The sequence below is a fragment of the Branchiostoma floridae genome, chromosome 1, assembly GCF_000003815.2.
Source record: "Branchiostoma floridae strain S238N-H82 chromosome 1, Bfl_VNyyK, whole genome shotgun sequence".
Taxonomy (NCBI): Eukaryota; Metazoa; Chordata; class Leptocardii; order Amphioxiformes; family Branchiostomatidae; genus Branchiostoma; species Branchiostoma floridae.
Window position 1 is genome coordinate 4,264,200 of NC_049979.1, and position 14,776 is coordinate 4,278,975.

General features: G+C 41.1%; 1 long non-coding RNA gene across 1 annotated transcript; it reads left to right on the forward strand.

Annotated features, from left to right (window-relative positions):
• The first annotated feature begins 4,790 nt into the window (after positions 1 to 4,790).
• LOC118425345 lies at positions 4,791 to 14,734 on the forward strand. Its single transcript, XR_004832291.1, has 4 exons — positions 4,791 to 4,901; positions 6,313 to 6,437; positions 13,787 to 13,931; positions 14,513 to 14,734. It is a non-coding gene; the product is annotated as an uncharacterized LOC118425345 (long non-coding RNA).
• The last annotated feature ends 42 nt before the right edge of the window (positions 14,735 to 14,776 follow it).

A 14,776-nucleotide genomic window follows, 5' to 3' on the forward strand; every position in this document is an offset into this window, starting at 1 on the left:
GTCCTATCATTGAGATAATCCTTGCCCCAAATTTCACAACCATATAACATAATGGACTTGATGCATGCATCATAAATTTTTAACAAGGCCTTCGGAGACAGAGATGAACGGAATAAAGGTTTGAGACTAAAAAGAGCTTTCCGTGCTTTTTGGGACAAATGCTTTTTGGTGGGAGTAAAACTGCCAGAAGAAGAGAGTGTCAAACCTAAATAACAATAAGAACTTGTGATTTCGATGGTCTCTGGTGCAAAGAAGAAGCTGACGTCCTTGAACAGGCGTCCTGTTTTGTTGAAAATTACAACCTTTGTCTTTTTTAGGTTTACCTGTAATTTCCAATTTGTGCAGAACATGTTGAGTTTGTCCAGAGCACTTTGTAGTCCCTTTTCAGTCTCTGAGAATATTACCACGTCATCCGCGTAAAGTAAGCACGAGACAGACAGATTTTGTAATGTTGGAGGTGCACAGTCGGGATTATCTAGTTCTTTAACAAGGTCATTTATAAAGAGGTTAAACAATGTGGGGCTGAGGTTGCAGCCTTGTCTTACTCCTTTGTATGTACTGAATAATGGGGTGAGACCCTCGGAGGTCTTGACACACGTCTGAGGGTTAGAATACATAGTTTTGATCAACTCATAGAATTTGCCACCTATACCTGTACTAAGCAATTTGTAGCGGAGCCCTTCTCTCCAAACACTATCAAACGCTTTCCTGAAATCTATAAAACATGCATATAAACGTTTGTTGGAGTTAATGTACTTTGATGTTAAAGAGTCAACAACAAAAAGATTATCCCGTGTTCCGAAATTCTTTCTAAAGCCCGACTGATTTGGGGCAATAAGTGTATGCTTTTCTAAATGTGTAAATGGATGTATGTATTATTCATTTGAGTTTTGAAGACCACCGCTTCTCGGAAAGCCGCACGTTTGCTCTAGTGCGTCCACTTCAGATGGACGCCGGATGATCTCAGCAGGGAACATCCCCAATCTGTCCTGACTCAGTAGGTTGTAAATATGAGTCAACGGGAAGGAGCCAGCTCCTTCTGTCTTATAAATAGACAACGTCCGTCGTCAGAGACATTCCGCTCGGAGACGCACAAGCACGCTGCCACGCTTTGCTATTCGTTCTGCACCCTAATCCCACCCGACCCTAATATCTGTTAGTCATATCAATTGTATTGCCTTCCTTCTTTGTCATAGTTGTTTGCGACAATAATAATCTTATCAAAAATGTATGTGTTACTGTATGAACTGTTGGTATGCCTGTTGTACGTACTAATGACATGTGTAAATAGAGCTTTAGGATAGTATTGTACTGACATAATCCTTGTATAGATAGATATCTCTGTGTACGGGAGAACTTTTGTCTTGTGTGAAAATAAAACTCCCAGTGTTTGATGCCCCAAAGCTGCCTTTGTACATTATTGCATACAATAGGCTAGACTATGAGATACCTTAGGATTCAAAAATTAGTAAGACGTGTATTCAGTATTGCGGTAAAAAGTTTGGAAAGACAACTCATAACAGTGATTCCCCTATAATTATCCGGGTCTTCTTTAGAACCTCCTTTGTTTAAACCGACAGCGATCCGTCAGCCTTTTGGCAGCTAATCAAACAATTCAAAACAAATGATCGCATGTCTACGGACGAAACAACTGACGGACAAGCCCTTCATACCCACTTCAAACAGTTATTTGGAAGGGAATCCGATTCCAGCTTACCACAAACAGACAACAGCTTTCACATTCATATTGAAAATAAGTTGAAAGAACTTGAGACTGAATTGTCAAATTTCAACCCTTTAGATGCAGAAATAGATCCGAACGAAATAAAGCAAGTAATATCCCAACTAAAGAATGGCAAAGCTACCGGCAATGATTTGATAATAAATGAGATGTTGAAATCTGCATCCCATGTTCTAACAAAACCACTGGCTAATTTATTCAACCTAATCATGTCATCAGGTCACTTCCCCAAACAATGGTGTGAAAGCCTTGAAGTACTTGCCCCTGATAAAAGGATCGTGTTTTTTTTTTCGAGAGAAGTTTACAAAGATTGTTGAGACTTCGTCTGGCTGTTGCGCAGTTCTCTGTAAACCAGATTTTCTTGTTCTGGCGTTTATTATGTAAATTGTTTGTTTGCTTTGCGTAGCGTAGCTTGAGTGATTTTTTACCGGCTTCCTGTAATAACGTTACTAATTCTGAAAGCGCTTTTTCAATTGAGCTCGAAGTCGGTGTGGTTACCACATCTTTTTCCATAATCTTGTCTATTTTCAATGTGAATTCGGGCCTGCTGACAATTTCAATAAACTTTTCTTTTGACTCGGCGTTCCACACAAACTTACGGTGAGGCCGGGTATGCAAAGAGGTTTTCTCGGGATTTGGTTTGGAGTTACAGTTTAGAATCATTGAAAGTTTACAGTGATCTGAATGGGGTGTTAAAGAGTGAACGTGGAAGAAAGAAACTTTAGAAAAGAGGAGATTTTCATTGACGAGAACATAATCCACTACACTGGTACCATTTGGTTGGTAACATGTAGGTTTGCCTAGTGTATCTCCAGGCGTTCTGCCGTTCAAGATTCTTAACTTACTGTTCTTAAACTTCATTGTCATTGTCATTGTTTATGTTGATTGTCACAGGGCTCCCTTGGAAATCAGTCATCTAGACTGAAGGGACCACCCTTTAAGATCAATAGATAAAAAAAATAAATAGATAAATATTTACAATCATATGTAATTTACAAAAAAAGACGAGCTTTAACACCTACAAACATTTTACAGCAGTGTGTTTATTGTCCGGTCCGCACTCTATTCCCGTGCCCGCGACGTTTCCGTGACGTAGGCGAAACCATGATACATGTAAAATGAAAATCGCGAAACTGGTATCCCAGGTTCCGTAGCTCAGTCGAAGATCTGTCTTCACTCTTTAGATCCAGGGGCCGCAACTTCCTGTGAGGAATCTTGATAGAAGCAGTTCGTTCCATGGACTGTTTAGTAACCCTTGTTAGAACCCTTGCTAGAACGATTGCGCAACTATTTCAAGATGGCCGAGCGGTCTAATGGTAAGGTTCTGCGTAAAAGACGCAGTCAGTTTCCGTTTTTTTTCTTTGCTGAACAAATCACATATAATCGTTTTCTTTTCATGTGATTTTAACACCCAGGCTTTTCTAAAATCTTTTTTTGTTCAAAAGGTTTCTTGTTTCATTTTATATACACAACTCTTTCGTCTTGTGACCAGATCATGGAAACCCAGGATTGGGATTTCTTTATTTTTATTTTCAAACATCCACAACATTAAAGTGACGTAAGTTAAACAGAAGATAGAGTTACTTAAATTAAAATAAGTCTATTTCTACGTTTTCTCAATCTTGAACTGGCAGGGTATCAAAATTGTCATATTTGATTTGATTTGATTTGATTTATTGAAATTGCAAACGATACAATACATGAGGGACACAGGCAGCGCCACAGCGGTGTGTTGGTGTTGTGGCCCTCAAAATGTCACATGAATACATAACATACATTCTCATATTTCCACCAGGTGCCATTATACCGCCACCTAAAAAATGTTGTTATAGAGGCCTTCTCAAGATTGTCTTCAACACCTAAACATCTGAATTGTATTACATTTAAGATATTTAGCATTCGGTGTTCAAGACAATCTTGTGAAGACCTCTTTACTGACGTTTTTTTGAGGTGGCGGTATAATGACACCCGGTGGAATTATGATAGTCGATGTTACATACATATCAATTGATACAATTATTAAAATACAATAATTGAATACAATCTAAAATTACAAATACATCATATAAATCTAGCCTCAGTTTTCTAGGTATCAATCAGTCAGTCCAGTTTGCCAGCCTCTGTTTAAACACACTGAGACTGCCAGCTTGCTTTATGGCCTGGGGCAGTTCGTTCCAGAGGCGGGAAGCGTGCGGAAGGAAGCTTGGTTGATAAGTTTGGGTCCTGCAGCGTGGTATGTGGAGATGGGTGGAGTTGCGAAGCCGTAGGCGTGTGGTTCTGTGCTCACCTATTGTGTCACAAAATTTACTAATCTTTACACAAGAAAAAATTTTCCACTACAAAGTCAGGCCTTGTGTCATTCAACGATATAAGCAACTTCATCTTTATTAACGATTTCATATCTTACATACATCGCATCCCATCATGATGTATTCCTCAACTGACCACCACTCAGAAAATCCTTTTAGAAGGCGAAAGTGGCAGCTTTTTTTAGAAGCACTTGTTTTCAATTTACGGCATATATTGGACATTCTACAACTGCTTTGTACGATTTACAGTATGGTCGATAACTTCCTCTTTCATTTTTAGAAACGGCCGAAAATTGGTGTCTAATCAAATCAAGGACGTTATATGAGATACATATCAGATAACGTCCTTGATTACATCAAGATCATCATGGCCCTCCGTACTTCAGCTGGTGGGGCGATACCATTATGCAGCAATCGGTCGATTCTATTAATGTATACAAGGAAAAACATTGTGCCTAGGTTTAACATCATAAGTGATTTGGATGAAAAATAAATATCTATATTTTTATATCTATCAATAAAAAAGACCTTTTGTAGACAAAAATGAAGCAAAGAAATTTTGTTGTTTTTGCAATTAAAAAAATTGCCCCCATTCACAAAGTCAGTGCATGACGTACCCGAAGCCTTCTTGCAACAGGTGCTGAATAATTTTTGCCTGATTCTGACACCAGGTGCTGCATAATTTTTCCCTGATTCTGACACCAGGTGCTGCATAATTTTTGCCTCATTCTGGCCAAAGAGCTTTTGATAAAAGCTCCTTGTTCTGACATGTATCTGACACTCACACGCGGCCAAGTCACACTAGCTGCGCATGCACTCCGACGTCTTCCATTTGCTTGGTTTCAGCAAAGGTGAGAAAAGAGTTGTATCTATTCGTTGATTATTGGAGATATATCGTCAGCAGGGTAATGTTGGGACTAACCATGTGAAGAAATTTCTAATACTACTGAGTCGTTCTCTTTGCCAAAAATTTCACCGTCAGAGTGACGACGCCGTGGCCGGAGCCCCCTGCTTCCAGCTCGTCATGTCATGTCCTACCATGTCCCTATCTAATACTACCCATAGCTGCCCTCTCTCTGAATGCAGTTTAATACGCCCATGGGGTTGTTACGAGGTCAATTTGAAAGGCCACGTCGGGAACTATAAATTTGGCCGTCTCAACCGCTATATAATGTAAAACTTCACTGCTGTGGGTGGCAGTCTCAACCGCTATATGATGTAAAACTTCGCTGCTGGGGGTAGCAAACAAAAATGGCGAGAAAACAAGTTGGCCGGCGGCGTACGTTCAATTTTGCCCGCCCAACTTGCTGTTGAATCATGCTCATCTTTTACCGTATTTAAGACCATTTAAAGCACCCAGAACTTCTCCATACTGGCACATATGTATCATTTATTCTTTATTTCGTACTTTCAGCGTTCAAAAGTACGCACAAACATGCCGCAAACGAACCCATTTGATTTATAAGCCTTCTCACATTAGTTAGGACGCATGTGGGGCGACAGAAATTCTAGGTAATATGTCAAAGAGTAAGGCACACGAAAAGAAAACAAAACCCGTCTGGACATTGTTATGCAAATCGAAAGAATGGTGAAGACAAGACTGTTTACTTTTTGTGTGCCTTACCCTTTGACGTACTACCTAGAATTCCTGTCGCCGCACATGCGTTCTAACAAATGCGAGGCGGCTTATTAGATCCCTCAATTAATCAGCACAGGATCAAGCGGATCCCTGAACAGTTTTTTCCGTTTTTCCAAATTCAATTTTCAAGTCATTTTTACACACAGTAAGGTTAAATAACACTATCTCATTGCATATCGACCTGCATATCAGATTCAATTCGCTCGGTGACCCCACACGTCGGAAAATGTCCAAAAACGTTAACGTTACATCGTCTTAGGAAAGTTTGAATTTTGTTTATGAAATTGAGTTTTGTTTAGAACTTTTGGGAAGCTATGGCGATTAAGGTTTAAACATCGATCGCATTGGTGTAAAAGTTCCGCGAAACGACGGCTAAGATTTGCATAATGCGGTTGAGATCTGCGTAATTTAGCGTAGAGGGCAAATGAAGCGTCCAGTATTACGTAGTCGGCCCTCCTGGTTAATCTTGTTATTTTCAGATCAATAAACCAGTCTATGTATAACTATAAAGGTCAAACAACGTGCAAACAGAACGTTGGGCTGACAATTTCTGTGTAGAGATATATTGCAACTTTGATGTACCTCATCTAATTGTCTTTATCAATTTGTCATTCATGATGTAGGCCGTCGAACATGAAGCTGAGCAAGATGTGCAGCAGGGGCACTACAGGAGTAGAGAGGCCACAACACCAGTCTCCCACACCCGAGGTTCAGAGGCTGAGCACAACAGGACAGCCAAGAGGCAAAGGTACTCGAGCATCAGGCATTTATAATTCTTGGCCGTGACTCACACCTAGTTATTTCCTTACATGTATATATATATATATATATATATATATATATATATATATATATATAATTACATGTGTATATAAGGTAAGGAAACAACGAGGTGTGAGTCACGACCAAAGAAATATAAATGCCTGATGCTCGAGTACCTTTGCCTCTCTCTCTCTTTCTCTCTCTCTCTAACATGTAGGTCTGTCACCCGAATGGACTCTCATATGTCGTTGTTTCAACTACTTGTATCTATTGTATCAGTTACTCTTAAAGCATGGACTCTCATGTGACGCGTTATAGAAATCTTCTAAGCTGCCCTATAGTCGCATTTTTGACAGGTGAAAGGTCTGTCACCCGAATGAATTCTCATGTCGTTGTTTCAACTACTCGCATCTATCGTATCAGTTACTGTTAGCATGGACTCTCATGTGACGCGTTATAGAAATCTTCTGAGCTGCCCTATAGTCGCGTTTTTGACAGGTGAAAGGTCTGTCACCCGAATGGATTCTAAAAGGTCGTTGTTTCAACTTCTCATGTGTCTATCGTTTCAGTTATTCTTAGCATGTGACTCTCATGTCTCCTTGGTGTACTGTACTGATTGTGTGGGGAGACAACGCAATCACTGCTTCATTTCATAAATCCTCATGTGACGTATAATCAAGGAGCTTTTATTGATAAAAGCTCCTTGGTATAATGGATATTTTCTGGGCTGCCCTATAGTCGCATTTTTGACAGGTGAAAGGTCTGTCACCCGAATGAATTCTCATGTCGTTGTTTCAACTACTCGCATCTATCGTATCAGTTACTGTTAGCATGGACTCTCATGTGACGCGTTATAGAAATCTTCTAAGCTGCCCTATAGTAGAATAGAAGCCTGCTAGTTGCTTTCTTTGGTACTGCAGTGGTATCTTATTCAGTGATATCATAGTTACCTCGGGCTCCTCCAAAATGGTATCTTCCACCTCTGCATCATCAGCATCATCGTCAGATTCCTCTGTCACTGATAAAAGATTCCATCAAAATCTTATGTTAGACATTCATCTATATGTCATTCTTACACTTAATGCTTTAACGATTTCAATGCGCAAGTATATCATGCATTATATTATTCACCAAGTATGAGGTATCTATCCATCAAATTATTATTAGAACTAGAACTCTATTGTGCTAGATATGGCCATACTCTGTTGCTATGACAACCCACCTGTCTCTTCTGCTAAAGCTTCTTTGGTCTTGTCTGCGGGCCTCAGGAATACCTTTCAAACTACCTGAAGCAGTGAATGCACCATTCCTTTTATAATGAGGTAATGTATTCAGAACTGTACATGCAGGCACAGGGGTGGAACAGTGAACGTACCTGGTGTGTCCTCAGCTGCAGTTAGCTCTTTTTCTAGTATCTGCAACATCTTAGTCAGCAAGGGCTGTAATGGAAAACTAGTCAGCTTATGAAAATCCCACAACTGGGCTTGTGTTATTCTTATATATTATTGTGGCATCTCGAGTTATGTTATTCACAGCCAAACTCACGTAAATATAATGCTCACTGCAGCAGTGAGAAAAAGTCAGATCAACCAAACTTAACCTTCCTTTTTACAAACACTACACTCCTACATATCACTGATATCCACGTACAACTTCGAAATATGTTGTTTAATACAAACACTAAAAAATACAACGCGCGCTGCAGTACCAATGAACCTTCTCGCGTTCTGAAACCCCCAAAGACTGATCAATGAATCTTCCTACTCTCTTGACAGCACTGTTTTTGACAGTCTCCATTTGTTACCTTTCAGAAATGCAGGAAATTTGCCATTTCAGAGGGTTGAATTTTCACAATTCCTGGGGACACCGTTGAAAGCTTGCACATTCTTTGCTCGCTGCCCCACAAAATTTACACACAAAAAACATTCTGGCCAGCATTGCATGGGGGAGGATCACTTACCTCTGGGTTGTCTTCTTCCAATGCAGCCTTCACGAGTCTTGTCAGCTTTCTCACTGTGGCCATCTTTCTGCATTAATCAATGAAATTAAAGTTATGAATGCTTGATGAGTATAACTCTTCTCTTTCCAACAAATTGAATTTTTTCCACAGATGTACAAATGTTAATAACATACTAGTTAGGGTTTTGTACAGAATGTCCAGAACAACGTGACAGGGTTGGACATCTTGCTATCGTATCAGTTACTCTTAGCATGGACTCTCATGTGACGCGTTATAGAAATCTTCTGAGCTGCCCTATAGTCGCATTGTTGACAGGTGAATGGTCTGTCACCCGAATGATTCTCATGTCGTTGTTTTCATCTACTCGCATCTATCGTATCAGTTACTGTTAGCATGGACTCTCATGTGACGCGTTATAGAAATCTTCTGAGCTGCCCTATAGTCGCATTTTTGACAGGTGAAAGGTCTGTCACCCGAATATATTCTCAATTGTCCTTGTTTCAACTACTCTCATCTATCGTATCAGTTATTCTTAGCATGGACTCTCATGTGATGCGTTATAGAAATCTTCTGAGCTGCCCTATAGTCGCATTTTTGAAAGGTGAATGGTCTGTCACCCGAACTTGGATTCTTACTAAAGCATAAAACAGCAGTGCATTTCAACACCGATTTCAACAATTAAAAATGAAGCAATACTTCTGAACAATCATTGAACAAACATCTCCATGTTTTAGTCCTCCTCTGTCCGCCTTCATCCATCCGCCACACAGTTGCTAGCTAGTCCCCTGGCCCTTGGTGTAAAACTGTACTGATTGTGTGGGGAGACAATACAATCACTTCCTTATTGCATGAACCCGCATGTGACGCGTTATAGAAATCTTCTGGCATCTATCGTATCAGTTATTCTTAGCATGGACTCTCATGTGACGCGTTATAGAAATCTTCAGCTGCCCTATAGTCGCATTTTTGACAGGTGAATGGTCTCTCACCCGAATGATTCTCATGTCATTGTTTCAACTACTCGCATCTATCGTATCAGTTATTCTTAGCTTGGACTCTCATGTGACGCGTTATAGAAATCCTCTAAGCTGCCCTATAATCGCATTTTTGACAGGTGAATGGTCTCTCACCCGAATGATTCTCATGTCATTGTTTCAACTACTCGCATCTATCGTATCAGTTATTCTTAGCTTGGACTCTCATGTGACGCGTTATAGAAATCCTCTAAGCTGCCCTATAATCGCATTTTTGACAGGTGAATGGTCTCTCACCCCAATGGATTCTCATGTCGTTGTTTCAACTACTCGCATCTATCGTATCAGTTATTCTTAGCTTGGACTCTCATGTGACGCGTTATAGAAATCCTCTAAGCTGCCCTATAATCGCATTTTTGACAGGTGAATGGTCTCTCACCCCAATGGATTCTCATGTCGTTGTTTCAACTACTCGCATCTATCGTATCAGTTATTCTTAGCATGGACTCTCATGTGACGCGTTATAGAAATCTTCTGAGCTGCCCTATAGTTGCATTTTTGACTGGTGAATGGTCTCTCACCCAAATTAATTCTCATGTCGTTGTTCCAACTATTCGCATCTATCGAATCAGTTATTCTTAGCTTGGACTCTCATGTGACGCGTTATAGAAATCTTGAGCTGCCCTATAGTCGCATTTTTGACAGGTTAAAGGTCTGTCACCCGAATGGATTCTCATGTCGTTGTTTCAACTGCTCATTTCTATCGTATCTGTTACTCTTAGCATGGACTCTCATGTGACGCGTTATAGAAATCTTCTGAGCTGCCCTATAGTTGCATTTTTGACTGGTGAATGGTCTCTCACCCAAATTAATTCTCATGTCGTTGTTCCAACTATTCGCATCTATCGAATCAGTTATTCTTAGCTTGGACTCTCATGTGACGCGTTATAGAAATCTTGAGCTGCCCTATAGTCGCATTTTTGACAGGTTAAAGGTCTGTCACCCGAATGGATTCTCATGTCGTTGTTTCAACTGCTCATTTCTATCGTATCTGTTACTCTTAGCATGGACTCTCATGTGACGCGTTATAGAAATCTTCTGAACTGCTCATTCTCATACGTAGTTTATTGAATGACCTTTAAAAACAACAATAAAATAACTTAATAAAGCATAAAACACTGCATTTCAACACCAATTTCAATAATTAAAAATCTGCCCGATTCTGTACAAACAAGCTAAAAATCTTCTGGGCTGCCCTATAGTTGCATCTTTGACAGGTCACCCGAATGGATTCTATATATCCATCCGCCACACAGTTCCTAGCTGGTTCCCTGGCCCTTGTCCTGTGTCCTTGCGTTATAGAAATCTTCTGAGCTGCCCTATAGTCGCATTTTGACGGGTGAAGGGTCTGTCACCCGAATGGATTCTCATGTCGTTGTTTCAACTACTATCGCATCAGTTACTCTTGAAGCATGGACTCTCATGTGACACGTTACAAAAAATCTTCTGAGCTGCATGCCCTATAGTCGCATCTTTGACAGGTGAAAGGTCTCTCACCCGAATGGATTGTCATATCCGCCACACAGTTATCCATCCGCCACACAGTTGCTAGCTGGTTCCCTGGCCCTTGTCCTGTGTCCTTGCGTTATCGAAATCTTCTGAGCTGCCCTATAGTTGCATTTTTGGCAGGTGAAAGGTCTGTCACCCGAATGGATTCTCGTGTCGTTGTTTCAACTACTCATATCTATCGTATCAGTTAACTCTTACCATGGACTCTCATGTGACGCGTTATAGAAATATTCTGAACTGCTCATTCTCACACGTTGGGTTAAAATAGATGGCCTCTCACCCGTGTGTTTCCTCCTGTGTTGGGTCAGGTGGTGTTTATGTCCAGCACGATAATCGCAGCCCTCAATGTCACATGTGAAAGGTCTATTCCCCGTGTGTATACTCGTGTCGGGTCAAAGTAGATTTGTTGTGTGGTAAACCCGCAGTCCTGGCAGGTATAAACAGCTTGCGGTTGGACATCTTGCTCAGCTTCATGTTTGACGGCCTACATGAATAAGATAAAGACAATTAGATTCTCATATGTCGTTGTTTCAACTACTCATATCTATTGTATCAGTTATTCTTAGCATGGACTCTCATGTGACGCGTTATAGAAATCTTCCGAGCCGCCCTTTAGTCGCATTTTTGACAGGTGAAAGGTCTGTCACCCGAATGGATTCTCAATTGTCGTTGTTTCAACTAGTCGCATCTATCGTATCAGTTATTCTTAGCATGGACTCTCATGTGACGCGTTATAGAAATCTTCAGCTGCCCTATAGTCGCATTTTTGACAGGTGAATGGTCTCTCACCCGAATGATTCTCATGTCATTGTTCCAACTACTCGCATCTATCGTATCAGTTATTCTTAGCTTGGACTCTCATGTGACGCGTTATAGAAATCCTCTAAGCTGCCCTATAATCGCATTTTTGACAGGTGAATGGTCTTTCACCCCAATGGATTCTCATGTCGTTGTTTCAACTACTCGCATCTATCGTATCAGTTATTCTTAGCATGGACTCTCATGTGACGCGTTATAGAAATCTTCTGAGCTGCCCTATAGTCGCATTTTCACAGGTGAAAGGTCTGTCACCCGAGTGGATTGTCATGTCGTTGTTTCAACTACTCATATCTATCGTATCAGTTATTCTTAGCATGGACTCTGATGTGACGCGTTATAGAAATCTTCTGAGCTGCCCTATAGTCGTATTTTTGACAGGTGAATGGTCTGTCACCCGAATGGATTCTCATATCCGCCACACAGTTATCCATCCGCCACACAGTTGCTAGCTAGTTCCCTTGCCCTTGTCCTGTGTCCTAGGTGTACTGTACTGATTGTGTGGGGAGACAACACAATCACTTACTTATTGCATGAACCCGCATGTGACGCGTTATAGAAATCTTCTGAGCTGCCCTATAGTCGCATTTTTGTCAGGTTAAAGGTCTGTCACCTGAATGATTCTCAATTGTCGTTGTTTCAACTACTCGCATCTATCGTATCAGTTATTCTTAGCATGGCCTCTCATGTGACGCGTTATTGAAAACTTCTGAGCTGCCCTACTGCCCTATAGTCCCATTTTTGACAGGTGAAAGGTCTGTCACCCGAATTGATTCTAATATGTCGGGATAAAACATTACATCTAAATGGCCTCTCACCCGTGTGTTTCCTCCTGTGTTGGGTCAGGTGGTGTTATGTCTAGCACGATAATCGCAGCCCTCAACGTCACATGTAAAAGGTCTATTCCCCGTGTGTATACTCCTATGTCTGACCAATGCACATTTGTACAGTGTGCTGAATCCGCAATCTTGGAAGGTATGGCGCTTTGGATTTACAGCTTCCGGTTGGACATCTTGCTGAGCTTGCAGTTTAACATCTTGCTATCGTATCAGTTACTCTTAAAGCATGGACTCTCATGTGACGCGTTATAGAAATCTTCTGAGCTGCGCTATAGTCGCATTTTTGTCAGGTGAAAGGTCTGTCACCCGAATGGATTCTCAATTGTCCTTGTTTCAACTACTCGCATCTATCGTATCAGTTATTCTTAGCATGGACTCTCATGTGACGCGTTATAGAAATCTTCCGAGCTGCCCTATAGTAGCATTTTGGACAAGTTAAAGGTCTGTCACCCGAATGATTCTCATGTCGTTGTTTCAACTACTCGCATCTATCGTATCAGTTATTCTTAGCATGGACTCTTATGTGACGCGTTATAGATATCTTCTGAGCTGCCCTACTGCCATATAGTCGCATTTTGACGGGTGAAAGGTCTGTCACCCGAAGTTGAATTCTCATATGTCGTTGTTTCAAGTTCAACTACTCGCATCTATCGTATCAGTTATTCTTAGCATGGACTCTCATGTGACGCGTTATAGAAATCTTTTGAGCTGCCCTACAGTCGCATTTTTGACAGGTGAAAGGTCTGTCACCCGAATGGATTCTCATGTCGTTGTTTCAACTACTCGCATCGATCGTATCAGTTATTCTTAGCATGGATTCTCATGTGACGCGTTATAGAAATCTTCTGAGCTGCCATATAGTCGCATTTTTTACAGGTGAATGGTCTCTCACCCGAACTTGGATTCTCGTATGTCGTTGTTTCAACTTACTCGCATCTATCGTATCAGTTACTCTTAGCATGGACTCTCATGTGACGCGTTATAGAAACCTTCTGAGCTGCCCTATAGTCGCCTTTTTGACAGGTGAAAGGCACAGTGTCACCAGAATGGGTTTTGGCGCTCTCCGTTTGTGCTGTGGTGATCTCGTTATGACTTCGTTTGCTTCAATAAAGGGGGGAGAATCTTCTAATATCTGATCTGTGTTTTTTCAAGGTGATATTTTCTAATGTTTGTCCAGGGTGACGAGGCAGGTCAAAGCCCCCACCAAGGAAAAAGATTAGTCTTGCTTCAGGGATCCTCCCATCGTCCACTCCGTGCAGCGCCCAGACCACTCCTGTAACTGTCAGGACACTCAGCACCAAAATGCAGAAAAGAGCGGCAAGGTAATATTGTATCAAGAACCTTTTTTTGTCAATTATGTGCGTAATAGACAAGGAAACTTCTCCTCAAGATAATACATGTATCTTTGTTCTGCCATCTCTGTGTTTTATCGAATAAAGAAAGATTCAAGTATGAGGACATTACCTGTCACATCTGCTTTTGTGCTGCCAATTGTTTGATGAATCACCAACACCCAATACCTTGAAGTTGGGGCAAACCCAGTACATTGGCCTGCCAAAACCCCAGATGTATTCAGGGCCAAAAAGGGTGGCCGACCTTTCACACCTTTTTCCCTCTCTCTCTCTCTTTTGTTACCATTTTTTTGCACCACCACCACCTGCTACCGTTCACCTACCTGGTTGGGATACCCAAATAGGGTTTTGACCAGTATGTATAGGTAGATAGATATGAGTAGTTGAAACAATTTAGCAGTTGAAGGCATCTTATTTATGGTATAACTCTCCATGTTAAACAACGTGCAAACAGAACGTAACCGTAATGGGCTGACGATTTCTGTGTAGAGATATATTGCAACTTTGATGTACCTCATCTAATTGTCTTTATCAATTTGTCATTCATGTAGGCCGCCGAACATCAGCAAGATGTCCAAGCAGAAGTTGTTCCAAGAGGAAAACAACAAACCTGCTATGACTGTGGGTTTACCACACAAGTCCACCCGGGGAATAGACCTTATATATGTGACGTGGCTGGTTGGGACTACAGGGCTGCACAAAAACATCACCTGACTGTAGCCTCCATAGCAGGCTCTCTGGGGCTTTTTTTGGGCTCATAATACACTTTTGCTGGCCATTTTTATTTGTACTGGGTCGCTGATTGCTGGCCTTTT